Below are 15402 nucleotides of genomic sequence, written 5' to 3'. Positions count from 1 at the left end.
GCTACACACACCTGGCCAGAAGCAGCAAGAAATAAGAGGCTGTTATATGATTAAGTAAAACAAGAGGTACCTCCACATTCCCTGCTGGCTGTATATATTGTGGCTCTGTTTTCTAGGAAAACGAGTCATTTGGCATCTTACATTGACTGCAGCACTCCTCACCCTGGCAGCTGGCTGCACGACCGTTCAGGCATATCTCCAGTGATCTGGCTTCCACCCGCATGGACTTTCAGTTCAATTGTCACTCAGTTGTTATTTTGGATAGGAATCCACTCACGACCACTGCTTTCCTAGTGAGATTTTGAAACACTGAGTAAAACCAGTCACCTCTGAATGAGCTGTGAATCTACGAGGGTACTGATGCTTGAACTACAATGAAGATTTGGATAGACAGCATTTACTGATTCCCCTGTGGTGGCTTGTTATGCACTTTGAAGTCCAAACAGTTTTTAAAATTTTTGCTCTTGACATTTCTCATTTCCTTTTGGTCCAGCTCTTTGTTTGAAACAGCTGTGTGCCTGCTTACCTCAGCAGCAATATTTCCTACTTCAGCTACATCACTTTGTTTTTCCCAAGATATTTTGTAAGCAAATGGAAGAGAGAAGGGAAACATTAATTATGTGATGGCAGAGGTACTCCTCTAACTCCAGGGTGTTTCAAGCACAGGTTGCTGACAGCAGGTGTTGTCCATGCCTCCTACAGGCTGCTGCCCTTCAGCATGATACATGAGAGTTGGAGTATTATCCTCCTCTTCCCTATTTTTCCCATGGTGGCTAACCCTGCTTTTCAGCAGGGGGATGATATTGTGCTGCCTGTCTGAGCTAACATCCATTGAGACATTTCAACACTTAAGTCATTGCACCGGGCAGATTCACTTAAAGTCCTGCACTGCAGATCCCTGAGGTTTTTTGTGGGGGTTTTTTTGGTTTTTTTTTTTTTTTTTTTTTTTTTTTTTTTTTTTTTTTTTTTTTTTTGGTAGAGTGCTGAAAATACTCGATGTCAGTTGTGATAACTCATGACGATGACATTTATTCTTGGGAAACTGGGTTGAAGTTTCTGCTTGGAGGAGCCAAGAAAGCCTGAGCCGGTGATAAAGGAGAGCACTTACAAAGTTGCCACCTCTAAGAGCTGCCATGGCTGGTGCTGAGGAGCAGCCTTTCAGTACACGAAGAAAGGGAGAAAGGGTGGATAAGATCTAGGTCCTTACACCTTGTGAACACTAAGGATCCTCCAGCTGATCCTGCCCAGAAAAGCAGAAAGCCTCGCTGCTTTGCAGAATAAGGGGTAGTGAAATGTATGCAGTTTATGCACACTGCTAATATTTCAGCCAGGAATCTGAAGTCTAATTGGGGTTTGGCACAGGTTTAGTAATGGTTACCAATTACAATTAACTGTTATTGTCTGTTAAGTGCTGACAGACATAAAAGGAGGCAGTGCCACCCCCAAGCATGATAACAATCAAATGAATCAGCAGTTGCTACCAATAATCCTCCTTCCCGGGTGCTAAGGTGCAGCTGAGTTACAGATTTGGAATTGATAAAGATCCTACAAATAGTGCTTGGTTAATGTTGATGGGATGTAGGGGTCAGGAAAGTCCCTCATGCTTCTTTTGATAATACTAATGCTACTAGTATTTCTGCAGCATCTATAAGAATAACATACCATTTCATAGTGTCAGCCCTTTGGATCCTCACTAGAAATGTATTCAGGAAGAAAGGCAAGCCAGCTAGTAAGGTGAGTTTTTCCTCTTAGTGCTTCAAATCATACCAGTTATATGAAGTAGAAAACTACAATACTGAAGCTGACACAGCAGTTTGTCTTAATATTTCTGACACAAATCATATGGAGTTTAATCTGGTTGTTTGCTTTTGGTTTGTGGTTTTGGTTTTTTTTTTTTTTTTTTTTTCCTTGCATTTAGGTTATTGTTTAAAGTTTTAAATCTTTATAAAAATTGTATAAAAATATTAGCAAACTGTAAAGCAGGTGCCAGGGCAACCTTAGTGTAACTATCAAGAAAATCCCTAAACCACCTTAAGCCTTTAAATGACTTGTTACAAAGCAGTTTGGACTGTTATGTAAGTAACTGTAGTGACATTTGGTGCTTCTTCAGGTTAAAGCCCTCTGAATGCTCCCAACAGCTCTGAAATGTAGTTCAGATTGCTCTGTGTAGCTGCTTCCCAGTGAGATCGCAGGCATTTACCACTGAATGGCATTTTGACTGCTGGTGTTCATTTCTTTCACTCTGATTATGCAAACACCCTGTTTCACTCAGGTGTTTAATAGTGACATTAATATACTGATAGATACACCCAGCCATGTTGCAATTTACTGGAGCTGATGGGGAAATGTTCTCAGAGCTACACTTGCAAAATGGAGCTTTTTTTATAACTTTTGTGATTGCTATTCTTGAGAACTTCACCTCTCAGAGTGCTGATAGATAATTTTCATTTCCATTCTTTTCTCTGCTTATTGTAACAGATACTTTAAGCACAGATCAGTGAACAGAATCCTCAGCATTTCATACAGTAGGAGAGAAGCACCAGAGAATTCACATTTGTTACAAAGCTAAAATAAATTATCACACAGATATCTTGCTAAGATGGGTTTCAATTTCCAGATCTTCATCATCAGAGCAAAAGAAAAAATTAAGGCCAAGTTTTCTATTTACCTGCTGCTATGCTTTGTGTAATAGACTTTAAATGGAGTAATAGACTGGATGGCTGAATGGACCTATGAAAGTCTCATTTAAATGACTTCCTGTAAATGCAGAGTGATGTTTTAGTGGGTTGTGTATCCTCAATTCAGATAATGGCAGAGGGTAGAATCACCATGAGTGTATACACAGAACATTTGTGTAGGTATAAGGCACATCAGACTAATGGTGTGCCCAGAAATGTGTTCAGAATTTAGCCAAAAGCCAAACCAGCTATTCCCCAGCCATGCTGCATCTTAAATCATTAATGGAAAATTTTATTGTGGCTTTGACTTTGCTGCAGTTTCAAGCCACAGAGCAGACCCAAGACCCACTTAAGATAGGGCTATGGTAAGTGGTCTTTTACTATTTGTTCACTGCTTTTTTTTTTTTTTTTTTTTTTTTTTTTTTTTTTTTTTTTACTAACCACTTCTGCAATTTAATGATATGGCAGCAATGGCTTTTATTGTGAAAGTGAAGGGAGGCAATTTCAAATTTGTTAGAACTGTACAGTACTGCCTAAGTGTTTAGGATCTGCTATGATAACGTCTAATTTTGTGTCATCGCAGGCATTCAACTTGGATATATGCTGCCTCCCTTATATAATTTCTTTGACAGTGGCATCACTGCTAATGAACAAGGCCTGTAGATGATGATTTTCCTGAACTTTTGGTGTCATCAGGTCTAGAGGATTTCAGTTCATCAGGTTCTCATTTGTACTACCAGGTACTTTTAGAGTCTGGAATCTTACAGATGTGAGCATAGATATGATCCAGAACTGCAGCAGTTCAGCTGTGTTGGGCATTTTTTTAGCTATTCAGTTGACAAAGTGAATAATCTTTGCCATTTTAGTATTTCCTTAGACAATAATTTCCTGAGACAATAATTTTTTTCTTCTTGGAGCTCATTAGCAAAAACATTCACTGGTCTGAATTGAAGATAATAGTATCTGAAGGCTTTTCAAATTGCTGAGACAAGTAGAGTTGGTAACCCCTGAACCTGAAAAAAGACAGATTAGAATTCCTGGACACAACCACCTAGATGACCTTTCAGTTAAGTCAGAGAAAACTCTTCGAACAGTATGGGGAGAGGAAGGGAAAGTTCATTTTTCACAGCAGTGTCATGAATAGAAGAGGTTCCAAAGCAGTAGTGTGATTTCCTGCCTCTGAGTCTTTTTTTACAGACAATATAATCCTCTAGAGCAGCTTCTAACCACTTTAAAACTCCTCATCCAATTTCCCACTGCCTTCTGCTTTGTCCCTTCATGACAGTAGAAGTAGTTGTGAGACATTTTAGAAGAGCTCACATAGTCACACTTCATGCCCAGTTTGCCTCTGGTGGAGGCAACAGGGTAAAAACCATCAGGGACTCAAATATTGACCTGACAGAGGGATCTCAGAGGGGAAGCTGCAGAAGAGAGCAAGATGAGGACCTCTTTGCACAACAGAGCTCAGGGCAGCACAGGCCATGTGAAGCCACTCCTGAGGCATCCAGCTGGAAAACAAGAGTGGGATGTAAATTGGTGGAGCTGCTCCAAGTCATGCTGAGATAGCTGATCACAGACTGACTAGCTCAGGGGATTTGGGGGCTGCAGGGTGCATGCAAATCCTCTGTAAGGCTCAGCAGTGAAGAGCTCAGGCCAAAAAGCTTCAGGGCTGCTGTATCATCTCTGCCTCTGTCCTCATTCAGCTCCCACAAGAGTGCTTAAGCAGCAAAGCTTAAGCTTAATCGAGTTATGTGAGCCAATAAACTTTGCTGCATTTCTTATTGCCCTATCACAGATGCTTCTAAAATATTTTGCTTTAAATCAAGGCAGGTTTTTTATGGATTTCTTCTAGCACAGTGTCCCTTCTTCACCTCCTGGACTTGCTGGTCTGCAGCTCAGGTGGACTCAGGACTGCCTGGTGTGCATGTCTGTGAGGAACATTATGAATTGCACAGCTTTCACTTGACCTCGGGCTTCAGAAGGAACGCCAGGATCAGACTCTGAATATCTGAATTAAAGGCTTAACTTTGAAAAGCGCACCACCAAAGTGGTCAGAAGGTCTGTGGGGTGCACAAAGCAGTCAATTGTGCACTTGGATCCTTGTGTTAGCCTTCCATTTGTTGTTGCCAGCAATCAAGGCTGAAAGAACATGCTTGTATTGCAGGTAATGGTGTGAAAAGTAATAGTTCCTGTTAAAGTTCAGTTTTGCAGAAGCTGGCCTTTCTACCTCCTCCCCCCAGCTTCACAGTAATGAGGGAAACAGTGAGCTCTTCCTCATGATTACTGAGCTCACCCAGCTTCTTCCCTGTTGCAGTGTCTGCAATCCTTGCTGTATTTTAAAAGCAGAACCTGTAACAACTACAAAGTCCTAAGAGAGGCAGGGCTTCAAGTCTATGGACACCAGTGACATTCTCAAGGGTGCATCTCTCTTGATCCCAGCCTAAGCTTCCCACCTCCTGGCGAGCACAGGAGGAAAGGCTTGTGTCTCAAGGCAATGCAGCTCCCAGGCATCTTTCTTCATGATTCACACAGAAACGTTTAATTTATAGAACTGACATATTAACTCCAGTGGCCTAAAAGAATAAATGAATAATACTGTGGGGTCTTCCATTCAACCACGGGAATGTTTTCCCCGAGACCTCTTTTTAATTGAAGCCATTTGTCATTTTGAATGTCGAATGTATTCATTAGACAGCAGCACCTCGGAGGGGACTAGAGAGCTCAGAAGATTAGTAACAGGGTACAAAGCCTTTTGCCTCCAGGTTGCCAGTTTCAAATCTAGCCATGTCACTATTGATCAGAAGAAGTCATTACAGGCTGACAGATGTTTGGCTGCTTATATAGAAATGACCTTGTCAGATTAGTCAAATTCTTTGTTAAGAGATATGTCCCTACTCTCTCTCTCACACACACATGCAAAAATCCTCGCTAGCACCTTGTTGGTAGTGCTCAAAGCATCACTAAGGACAGGGCATGGTTGTTTATGCAGAATCAGAACAGAGGGATTTTTGAGCTATGTGAGGGTTGATTGAAGCATTTTCAAAGCATCTCATGATTCACTTTGAAATTTCCAAGTTGATACTGTGCTGCATAATTTAAAATGAACCCTTCTTAGAATATTTGCGGTGCTTTGATCAATATAAAATTTATTTTTTTAGGAATCTGAGAACTGAGTTTTTTCTATAGCATCTATTAGCAGTAAAGCATGTTCTTGGCAAAATAATAAGGGGGACATCTGAAATATGTGGGGAAAAAAAAGAATGGTAATACTGCATACATTTTATTCAGTAACTTTGAGACTAAGGCTGAAAATACTCTTAGTCCTGTGATGTATTTTGCAGATGGCTACTTAGGGAATAGAAGAATCTTACAAAATCACCCGAGGCACTTCAGTCCAGCCTGTAGTAACTCATATCTCTAGTTTGGATTAAACTCATGCTCCATGGACCACAATAGCCACCTATGGTAACATCAGACATCTCCTTTCACAAGGCTCTGCTACCTCTTGAGCATAACTCATGGCTTTCAAAATCGCCTAGGACAGGCCCTTGGGAGAGTGTACATGCAAATTTTCAAATACAGGCTCTTAAAGGGGTTCCTTTCCTGTGTCCCTTTGAAGACCCTATGAGGAAGATAATTCAGCTTGGGATGAAGCTTCCTCCATGGACCTCTAGCTGGGACTCAAGGGAAATTTACCCAAGTGAAGGGGCTCTGACAGAGATGAAAACCTCTACACAAATAATCTGTATGGGAGACTCCAATTCTTCTCTGAAATAGAGGAAAGAAAATGCCAGAAATCCAGCAGGACATCAGTTTGCCATAGGGAAGAAAATATTAGTTTTTTGTCAGCTTTGCAGCCCATGTTGCAAATTGAGTTTGAGACAGAAAAAAATGCTTTGGGATGTTCATATTTTTTACATCACCAGCAATAAATATCAAAGCTGGGCTGATCATGTTGGGGTGAGTAGTGCAGGTGCCGTTGGTCTGTATTGTGAACAGAGTAGGCGAAGTGCATCTTGATTAGGGAGTTTGGTAGGTGACAGTTTGTAACACTATGGTTTTGATTCCAGTCTAAACCCTGCTTTTAGAAGACTAAATCAAATTTTTACCTGAGCTGAACTTGCCTCTTACACAGGACTTTTGAACAGTTTTTTTTTTTTTTAATACAATTATAATCTCTGCAAAGGGAGGGTGGAGGGATTATAGGGTGTGAAAGCAATAAATAATAGCTTTGGGCAGGTCTGAGTTGTTTTGAGAAATGTCAAAGGACTGGCACATCTTATTATATATTTTAAGCAATCACAGCACGTGACTCCAGCTCTTTCTACGTCAAGAGCATTTGTTGTTAAATGCTGCAAGGATATGGGAAGGTGTGCCAAGGCTTCTGTGCACCTTCAGCTGTTCTCAAGGTGATGACTTCAAAATGGCAATTTAGCCTTTGCAGAGCACAGAACAGCACATGCTATTCAAGTCTTGGGCAAAAAGACAAGATAACATGTATTTTAGAGTTGAAGATTATGAATTGGATCTCTGGGTGATGGGTAGGGGGAAGGATGAACACTTCTCTACCAAACTTGGCGGCTGATTTGATTTTTCTTATCAGTGAGGAGATCTAACCTGACTGATACACCATTTCTTTAAGGTCTAAGTAATATTAGTTCTGCAAGAAGTAATATTTCAGTACGTGTAGCTTAAAACCTGGCTTGCCTTAAGGTCACATCAGCCATAACTAATACACACTGAGTACTTAGGATCCCACAGATGTGGCCTTCTACTTGTGTCCCAGTAATGAAGAAGGCACCAGCCCAGAGCAGGTCTATGGATTTCATAGGCATCTAATAGGGAAAACAAAAAGACAGAGGTTTCTATGTATTGTTAGGGGAGGGGAAAGGCAGAATCAACAAGAAACCCTAAATTAGTTATTGTGGTGATGAATGCTGTGTTATGGACCTGCATGTGTGCCTCTGGCATTTATGGGCTTGTAATTATATTAGGAGATATAGCTTTGACCTAGACATAACTGTACAGGTTATTTACTATTATTCTTTTGCTTGAGAGAAATAAAACCCAATACAAACTTTCAAATACTGCATGCCACACATATATATGGCAACATATAGAATAGATTCCCTGATGAGAAAAGAAACTAAGGTGGCTGTAGAAATCTATTTTAGGGTGGATCAGTGAATGGAAATATCAGTTTCATGATGGTAATTTAACTTGTGATGGTGTAGCTAAACTGAAGTTTGTTCTGCCACTCCCTGTAACCACTCTTCCCAGAGTCAACATGATCTGATGGACTAAAGGCACTTGGCCTATTTCAGGATAATGGGACAAATTGAGTCACCACTGAAGGCATTTTGGAACAACCCGGCTAATTTTTCTAGGTGGCCTCAAAGCCTTCACACAGCCTAGAAAAGCTGCTTAGCTGGGAGGTTGCAATAAAGCACTGTTCTAGAATAACCGTGAATGTTCATAAAGCAGATGAAAGCCTCCAAGTAGTACAGCCAAGCTGTATCAAAGGCTAAAGTAACAAGACACATGATTTGTTTAAGACTTTCCCTCTATTTGCACTATTTTTTTCTTTCTTGAATAAAAAAAGCTTTAAAACAAAAGGCTAAGAATTTTCCAAGGTCAAAATTAAGGTCTTTAGAAGTCCTGCAAAAGTGTAATATTACTGTTACAAAATGCACATAGAAACTGAGGCTATCAGGATAAAAATTTTAAAACATAAGGAGTTAAAGATACATCCTTTTTAATATTGCTTCAGCAAAGGTAGCCATGCAGCAAATTAAACAACAGTGGATATGAAGGATTCCAATTTCAAGGAAGAAAAGAAGAAACCTGTAACACAGCCTGGAAAGCACAGCTATTAAAGCAGAGAGACTTTCTGAAGGTACAGGTAGATGATATGCTTCAGGAGATACTGACACACAGAAGAAACTAATTGAGAATTTATGTACTGGGTGGCTTTGCTTGCATTTCTCATTTGTTTCCCACCAGATTTCTTTTTAATATCAATATATACTTTTCATATCCAAAGTGTAAAGGCCTCATTTTTTTTTCTTGGTGATTTCTTTGCATTGCTGCAAGGCTTCCAAACAATGAGAAAGATGTAAAATCTCTGTAGCATGAACTACAACTTCTTAAGGCATTGAAAGCTGTCCGTGTGGCCAAGCTGGACTTAGCAGGGCAAGCAAAGGGAGAAGAAAAGAAAGTGATTATTGTGCCATTGCTGTAGCTGCTGTGTATTGCTGCTTTGGGCAGTGCTGGTTTAAACTGTTTCTACTCCAGCTGCTCCCAAGAGCCTGTAGTGTCCCAGGGAAGCTTCCCCCTTCATCACGTGCTTTCCCTACTCCTTCACCCTTCCCAGGGGGAAGTCAACAAAAAAGCTTGGGCTGGTGGTCTCCAGGATCTGAGTGAAGCACTCTTTGCATACACAAACACTTTCTTGAACCACGGCTGCAAACAACTAATCGCTCTTTAATCCTACTAACCTCTTTGCCTCGGCCGTATGGTGGGGTTAAAATTCCTGCTGATAAGATTAAGTGCTGTCTTGGATTGGGGCCTACATAAATAATAATGCCATTTCCACAGTCGCACTCATTAGAATGAAATGTAAAAAGGATGTCTGCTAAAAAAGGTCTTCCTGCTGTGGGATGTCAACCAGCTGCTAATTGTTTGTGGTCAGAAAGAAGTTCTCTTCTGTCGTTCTTTAGGGATCTATGTGTGTTGATCAAAGTCCATTTTACTCTTGCACTGAGCTCAAGTGCGTTCATCTACAGTGTTTGAGCTAGATTTTTACCTTTAGAGCACTGGATAGCTGTGTGTAAGTCTAGGTTGTATTAACCACAGGTTTTTTTCTTTAGTTTTCTTATAAGGTTGTATTTTTAATCTGAGTGGCACCTACAGTAAAATCCTTTTTAATGGCCAAGACAGTCACACCTCAGATTTAATCCCCTTGTTATAAAGTGGATGTGTTTTCCCCATTGTCAGACCGGTTGTGACTCACTGCTCCTTTCTGCTAGCAAGAAATCCATTATAGTAATGTGAGTTTGAGAACTACAATGACATTATTCCGGTAATCTTTTTATTTTAAAAATTCATCAGCAAACAGAGTGGCTAAGTCTGTTATTTTACTGAACAATCTAAAATGAAACAGCTGTTAGAGGCTGAACAATGAATTTGTGGCTTTAATCTGTAGAGGTGCTCTGTGCCTTGTCAACAGCTTAGGCACAAAAAATATGAAGCACAAGCCTAATTTTAGGCACACCTGCAATTCTGGAGTGACTAATTGCTTTGGTTGCTTTAGCTGTATGTTGGCTGACCAAAGAGACCTTTGGATACAAACAGTGAAGTCTGGAAAACCTTCTGAAGGAAATCATGTATCACGATAAAACAATCACTCATACAGCATTTTAAAATTAAATCTTGGAATAAACCCATCTCTTTTCCCTTGAAAAAATAAAGGACACAAAAGAGACTCAAGAGTAGCTTTCCACCCAACAAGCATCTCATGTAGAATAATGCAGGTGTGGCTGAAACTACTCTTGACATAAAGTATACAATAATATGTGTGATGGAGACGTGTTGACATTCCCAGCACTTTTTGTCTGAATGCTTATTTTGAAAAAAAAATCCATTTCCTTGTAAATTTCTCTACTGGGGGTTGGGAAAAGGGTGGAGGGTAGGAGCACTGATATTTCCCATTTTGCTAGACGTGTGCAGAGATGGCTTTGAAAATGTGAGCTGAAATGGCTCTTATCACAAGAGGAATCTGGCAGGCTGGGGAGCAGGGCTTTGCCGAAGGAGCTATGTAGGGCACGCCTGCGTATATGTCAAATAACGCTTGTCTGTGATGCCGCTCCCTGTTGAGTGTGTCAGGAGTTATCTTCACTGCTCCTCAGCCTCGCACTGGTAAGAGGGAAATGCAAATTTCCTGATCTCTTCTGGAGGGCTATGGAGGCAAGAAAGTGAGGAAGGGAATCAAAGGGAATATATTATTGGTGACAGCAAGTACACTAAGTGAGAGATGGAAGCAGAAGCTGAAGATGCGGTTAATGAGGGCATGTGAGGGAAAGCAGCCCACCATGCACACTAAACCCACTGCGGGGGGGAGCGTGGGGGGAGACACTGGGGGAAAAGGACAAAACAGAGCTTGTCTGCTGATAGTTCTGATACTGCAACCCTGCCCTTCCAAGAAAGCAGCACCCGTCTGGTGGCATAGTCAGAAGCCCTCTAATGCTTTTATTCCTTTTGATGTGTTCCCCATCTAGAGCAGAGGTTCTCTCTCCCCTTTCTCAAAGCCCTGCTACCGTCCAGCTCTCCAATACTGATACTAAAAAGAGCAAAGCTTGGTGCCATTTCAACATTGCAAAATGAATTGCTGCAATTACTTCCTTCAGTTTTCAGTTCTTTATTAATGTATCTTTTAATATTTTTAGAATGAAATGACTTTGGTTTTCAAAAAAAAAGGACTTCCAAGTAAAATTATTGTCTTCCCAGAATGTTTCTTTCCCAGGGATTTCAAAACCACCATGTAACATTGTAACTCATCTTGAAGCCCAGCCAGATTTTGAGTTATTTTAAGCCTTTGCCAAATAATATTTTCATCCTTTTGCCAGGTCTGGCTTAGACTTGTAGCAAGACAACAGCCAGACAGACCTTGTATTATACATTCATCCTTATTACTCTTACACAAGACTTGGAAACTCGAGCGTGTGTCCTCATCTTGGCATGTGTATTCATTTTGCTGATGGTTTATTTTATTTTTGTGGCATTATTATCCCAGCCCTGCTTTTTCCCTAGGGGCACAAAAAAACACATGGAATCAGCACAATATCAAAATTCTGCAATTCTTATGGTAGGTGCTTTTGGAAGTGCTTGATCCCACTGCTCTGCAATTATCATACTAATGCAAAATTTCCAGACCTCTTGATTTATATATTTATGCTATATATATATATATATATATATATATATAAGCACACACATTACCCCAATCATTCTCTGTATTTAACTACTATTGGCATTCTTTCATCTATGATTAAGATGATCTTTCATGATCAATAATCTCCAGTGAACATTTTACACACACTGTCTTATTAGCATCTCTCCTCAAAGGTCATGTCTTTGTATTCACTACTCCATTGCATTTAGGGCTTCTTCTGAATTTGTAAGATATCCAACCAAGATTGCCAAAATTATCTTCATAAGAATTATTATCATGATGAAGATGGAAAACTAAATATATATAGCACATAGTAATTTTTTATGTATTAGGAATATTGCTTTGAATCTTGTGTTCTGTGCAGAAATTTTGATGTTTGAGTAACCTGAATGTGTTGCAAAGGAGGATTAAAATATTTTAGAATCAGGACAGAAGCAATGCCTGGATGTAGGAACGTTCCAAAACATAAATGAAAGTTCTAGTGGGTGCATGCAATGTACCATATTCAGGGGTGTTTTAGTTATTGTTGAGTGGCTCTTGCACGGTGTCGAGGCCTTTTCTGCTCCTTGTATCACCCCACCAGTGAGGGGTTGTGGTGCACAAGGAGCTGGGGGGGACATAGCCAGGACAGCTGACCCCAACTGACCCAAGGGATGTTCCATCCCATAGGGTGTCATTCCTGTATATAAAGCTGGGGGAAGAAGGAGGAAGAAGAGGGGATGTTTGGAGTGAAGACTTTTGTCTTCCCAAGTCACCACTGGATGTAGTAGGGCCCCTGCCTTCCAGGGGATGACTGAACACCTGCCTGCCCATGGGAAGTGGTGACTGAATGCCTCATTTTGCTTTGCTTGTGCACACAGGTTTTTCCTAACCCGTTTAATTGTCTTTATGTGAATCTGTGACTTTTCTCACTTTTACTCTTACAGTTCTTCCCCCCATGCCACCCGTGGGACAGTGAGCAAGTGGCTGTCTGGTGCTCAGTTGCCATCTGAGGTTAAACAACAATGGTGCTGAGAATAGTTTAACTCATAAATCCTCTCTAAATTTTGTTTTAAAAATGTCCACGGACACTTTGCTTTCAGATCAGCATATGTCAGTGAAAGTTCTTATTTTTCCCTCCTCTAGTAAGAAAAATAATTTCTGAGATTGTGTTTGACAGCACTTCTGACAAAAAAAGAAGACAGGTCAGTTGAAATGAGTTAGTATTTCAACAGAGAAACAATATAATCATTTTATCAGGAGACTGCTTGAAAAATAATGTTGGGAAGGAACGAATAACTCCTTCGATGAACAGATTTTTGAAGAGCAGTCATTCATTTGAAATATTACAGATTTAAATGAGTACACTTCTCTTAGTCTGATAAGAAATGAATGTGTGCTTTGTAACATTTTTAACACATACAGAATGAAATTATTAGATTTTTTTAAAGGCTCAGACCAAAATAGCTATATAATTTTTATCCACTTGTCCAATCCCAGAAACTTCATATTTCACATAAAGCTAAGATCAAACTAACTTGAGACTTTTAGGAGGATGAAATCTGTTTTCATAAGCACCCTCCTGCATTACAGGAAAATCCACAATTTAGGAAAAGCCAAAATCCAAAGACAAACCACCCTCCAGTTCTAGCAGCCTTATCCTGCTGGAGACACATGGTACCTATATACACTTTCTTCTCTGTAAACACATAACTGGATTAGAAGGACCATGAGGATGATCATTTGATTTGCCTCTTGCCAACAGCAGAATGTCTTGCTGCCTTATTTTTAATAAATTTTATAAAGAAAAAAGCATTTATACAAATAATTTTCCAGGCAGTGCATAAAAATCTTTTAAATTGAAATATTAAGATGCTAGGAAATGTGATTTCTAACTGGGACATAAAAAAATTAATAATTTTTTAATCCCCTTTTCATGTGGAAATATATAAACTTGAATAGAAATGTCTTCTTAGCTAAGGAATTGTCCCCTTTCTAATTAGCAATCACAAATCTGTCCATCAATTCTACATGTAAGTATTAAGCTAGAAAGGAGTCTTGTCATTCCACTTTCATTTGTGCATTTCTAATTTCAATGCAGAAATCCCTTTGTGTGAAAATCCCTGAAACCAGCATCAAAATATTTTGTTTTTTACACAGTATAAACCTATGCCCACAGAAACTGCAGTTTTGGAACTCACTGATGATGTGTGTCAAGAACTGCAGCTATTTTGCAGACTATTACGAAAAGAAACAACTACCAGTCAATTTCTACTTCTTTTACTGTGTTTTACCTTGATCAGCAGCTAATGGCTTCTGCTGTGGACACAGGGGAGGATAAATCCTCTTCAAAACAAATAACACTCATTTTAATTCTTCTGTTGTAACAGCATGTTTATGGATCTAGTTCATTCCTTCCCTTTTGGGAAGTGTATGTTGCAGAGCATGGCAGCTCCTGCACATTGGGTACCACCAAGTTAAAACTACAGAGTTTGGGAAGGTGGAAACACCAACTTCAGAGGGGGTCAGTCCTAAAATCTGCAGTGATACAGTCCAGGCTGAGTAAAGCACATGCTTAACTATGAGCAACTTCAGAATCACATGGCAGATAAGAGAAAAACCTCTGTACTTTAAATTTTACTGCCCATGGAAGTGATTTGTTTTGACAAAGTCCAAAGTGTCTCCTCTTTGCAGGACTGAGCACCCCACATGACCTCTTCAGGTCCAAGCCCACTACAGGCAAGGAAACAGTGTCTGAGTGTTCATGGACCCTGTTATCTGCATCAGCCCTTGAGTTGGGCCCTGTCATGGCAGCAGTTTTTTAGCTTTACTGAAAATTTTGTAGCTCAAATTTGAACAATTATGGAAATTTCAACGCACTTTTTTATTCCCATCACTTAACTAAAATGTCTTTCTAAAGTTTCCACAATATTATTCTATTATTTTTCAACTTGTTTTTCCCTATTATCTAGGTTCTCATTAATGCATAGTCTCTCATATCTCTTCACCATTTTCCTTTTCTGGGTGATATAAGACAACAGGTAATTAACCCCACCATTATAAAATTCTTGTTAATTTGCTGATCCCCCTCATTTTTCAGTGATCCTATTTTTCCCTGGTTCTTCTTTTATGCCTGCTCCATTAAACAGGCATTTATTATCACCCTTAGCTTTGTTAGCTAGGAATAGCTCATTGCCTTTCTCCACCTTGTTTTGTTCACTGCTGGTTATTTTCTGCTCTGTTCTTGTTTTCCCTCCCATTTCAGGACTTCCTTGCAGCTCTCTGTGAAGCAATGGCACGTGTATGTTTTTAGACACCCATCTGTGGTATAGTGGTTCTTTCCCTTTCTTTGGTGGCTCTGAAAGTATGGAGAAAAGATGAGATGCGCCCTGGACACATTCCTCTGCAGTTCTCCCTCACTCTTCCACCTGTCTCCCTTTGGAGAGGTCCAGAGCACTTTAGCTTCAAGACTAAGTTGTTTCTACTATTGACAAAATATGAACTCAATTCATTATTTCTGCTGAAAATGGGTTCATGCTATAAATCAAACACTGCAAAGATGAGATTTCAGAAGAGGTGCATTTATGCTGGAAGGAGGAAAGAAGAAATTCCCGTCAGTATCCTGTCACTATGTTTGGCATCATGTTTGGTGGCATATTACATGCTGCTGCACAAACTTCTTCTACAAAACACCTGCTTCTCATTCAAGTTAAATTGCAAAACTGCCATGAGTTTCAACATGACAGGAAGGCCTCGTGATCTTTGCTGCTGGTGGAGTCGCCACTGTGCTCTTCC

The 15402-nt window shown here is 40.0% G+C and overlaps 1 long non-coding RNA gene across 1 annotated transcript; it reads left to right on the top strand.

The window, feature by feature from the left end:
* Positions 1 to 1441: 1441 nt before the first annotated feature.
* On the top strand, positions 1442 to 14264 carry LOC137472474 (uncharacterized). The gene is made up of 3 exons (XR_010998203.1): positions 1442 to 1734; positions 8449 to 8580; positions 14052 to 14264. It is a non-coding gene; the product is annotated as an uncharacterized lncRNA (long non-coding RNA).
* The last annotated feature ends 1138 nt before the right edge of the window (positions 14265 to 15402 follow it).

The sequence above is a fragment of the Anomalospiza imberbis genome, chromosome 4 (assembly GCF_031753505.1).
Source record: "Anomalospiza imberbis isolate Cuckoo-Finch-1a 21T00152 chromosome 4, ASM3175350v1, whole genome shotgun sequence".
NCBI lineage: Eukaryota > Metazoa > Chordata > Aves > Passeriformes > Viduidae > Anomalospiza > Anomalospiza imberbis.
This window is presented reverse-complemented; position numbering and strand designations above follow the sequence as displayed.